We start from the raw sequence: 2,752 nt of genomic DNA on the forward strand, positions 1-2,752 counted from the left end.
CCAAGCAGGGCTTGGCTGGGGGTCACTCACAAAGCTCCCAGAGCTGGGCTGGTCCCGTCTCCGCCTCTGCGTCGCCGCTGCCGTCTTTCCTGGCCTTTGTTGTCTTGGGCTGCTCGGTCTCCCGCCGCGGTTGCGGCGCTCTCAGGAATCTTCTTTTGCATTGTCCCTAAAACCTCGAGACTGTAGTTGCTTTTTTTCATTGTAGATTAGTTGATCAGTGATTTATTTGTTTTTTGTTGCTCTTGGAAATGCAAATAGTACTCTGGCAGCACAGCGCACACTTCACAGGCTCTCTCTGTCCTCTGACACGCTCACTCCAGACCCATCGCCATCTTGCTCCCAGTCTGTGTCTTTTGATTGCGGAATTTAATCCTTTTACATTAAGAGTTGTTATTGAAATGTGTTGATTTGCTCCTAGCATTTTTTTGATTTTTGTTTGGGTGTCTTAAGCTTCTTTTGTTCATTTCTTTCTGATTTACTGTTTGTTTTCTGTATTTGTTGGTTCCTTGGGTTGTAGATAAACTTTTTTTTTTCTCTTCCCTTCTTTTGTTGGCATTTTAATTTTGCTAGTGGGTTTTGATTCTTCTTGAGTTTTTATGTCAGTGGTAGTTATTTTTCAGGTACTAAACCCGGTACTCCCTTGAGAATTTCTTGTAAGGGTGGTTGTGTGGTAGTCAACTCCTGCTGTTTTTGTTTGTCAGAGATATATACTATTTGCCCTTCACTTCAGAAGGATAGCCTTGTGGGGTAGAGTATTCTTGGTTGGTAAATCCTGTCTTTTAGTATTTTGAATATACCACCCCATTCCTTTCTGGCTTTTGGGGTTTGTGATGAAAAGTCTCATGTTAGCCTGATTGGGGCTCCCTTATATGTGATTTGATGCTTCTCTCTTGCAGCTTTTAAAATTCTCTTTTGTCTTTGAGTTTTGCCAATTTGACTATAACATGTCTTGGAGAAGATCTTTTTGGGTTGTATACGTTTGGAAATCTTTGAGCTTCCTGAGTGTGATGATCTGTGTCTTTTCCAATAACTGGAAAGTTTTCTGCCTCTATTTTGTTGAATATGTTTTCAATGCAATCTCCTTTTTCCTCCCCTTCTGGAATTCCCATGACTTGGATATCTGAGCACTTAATGTGTCTGATATCTCTCTCAGATTTTCTTCAATTAAAATTTTTTTTTGTCTGCCTGTGTTATTTCAAACAGCCCATCTTCAAGGTCAGAAGTTCTCTCTTCTGCCTCTGCAAGCCTGCTGGTTAAACTCTCTGTTGTGTTTTTTATTTTGTTAAATGAATTCTTCAGCTTGGCAAGCTCTGCTGCATTCTTTGTCTAGGCATTGATTTCCTTGTACATTTCTTCTTTCAGGTCCTGTATACTATTCCTGGTTTCATCGTGTTGTCTAGCTGAGTTTCCTTGTATCTCATTCAGTTTCCTTAGAATTATTGCTTGAAATTTCTTGTCAGACATTTCAAGGGCTTCTTGTTCTNTTTGATGTTTAGTTATTGTGGCAGGGGATTTCATGGTCCACTGATTCAACACTATTGTTTGTCTAGGTTCCTGCTGGGGTTGCCAATTTGGCATGGCTGCCTCAGTGCCCGCTTGGTTCCATGCTGGTGCCTCAGGCACATGGTCACCATGGGTCTCGGGCCTCTCTGGGGTGCCCCTCTCTGGTTGGCACACACTTGGCCAAGCTGGCGATGGGGTCTGGCAGTGGCAAGGCCTACCTGCTTGGTTGCGTGCTGGTGCTGTGGGGCCAGAAGTTTTAGAAACTGCACAAAAATAGGAGCACACTGTACCAAAACCTGTGGGGTACTATAAAAGCAGTACTAGGGAATATTATTGCAATTGTTGTTTGCATTTAAAAAAGTAGGAAGATTTCAAATAAACAACCTAATGTTACACCTCAAGAAACTTGAAAAGCAAGAATAACTCAACCCCTACATTTGTAAATGAACAGAAATAATAAAGCTTAGAGCAGAACTACATGATATAGAGAGCAAAAATTGATACAAAAGATCAATAAAACAAGATTTGGGTTTTTGAGTAGATAAACAAAATTGACAAACTATTAGCTATACTAAGAAAACAATAGACCCAAATAAAAAAAAATCAGAAATGAAAAAGGAGACCTTACATCTGGTACTGCAGTAATACAACAAATCATTAGAGACTATTGTGAACAACTATACATCAACAAATTGGAAAATCTGGAGGAAATGGATATATTTCTGGACACATTCAACCTATCAAGACTGAACCAAGAAGAAATAGAAAACCAGAACAGACCAACAAGTCACGAGATTGAATCAGTAATTTGCAGTGTCTGGACAAATAGAAGCACAGAACCAAGAGCTTCACTGCTAAATTCTAGCAAAGTTTTCAAGAAAAATGAATACCAGCTCTTCTTAAAGTATTCCAAAAAAATTGAAGCAGAGGATTTTTTCCCAAATTCATCCTATGAGGCCAGAATCACCCTGAAATCAAAATCAGACAAAGACACAATAATAAAAGAGAGAAAACTATAGGCTGATATCTGTGATGAACATAGATGCAAAAATCTTCAACAAAGTACAAGCAACCAGAATTAAACAGCACATCAATAAGATTATATGCCATAATCAAGTGGGATTCATCCCTGGGATGCAGGATGGTTCAACATATGCAAAATCAGTATATGTGATGTACCACATCAACAAAATGAAGAAAAATATATGTTAACTCAATAAATGCAAAAAAAGCATTTGATAAAAATTAA

Source organism: Galeopterus variegatus, unplaced genomic scaffold (assembly GCF_000696425.1).
Source record: "Galeopterus variegatus unplaced genomic scaffold, G_variegatus-3.0.2 Scaffold8934, whole genome shotgun sequence".
Taxonomy (NCBI): Eukaryota; Metazoa; Chordata; class Mammalia; order Dermoptera; family Cynocephalidae; genus Galeopterus; species Galeopterus variegatus.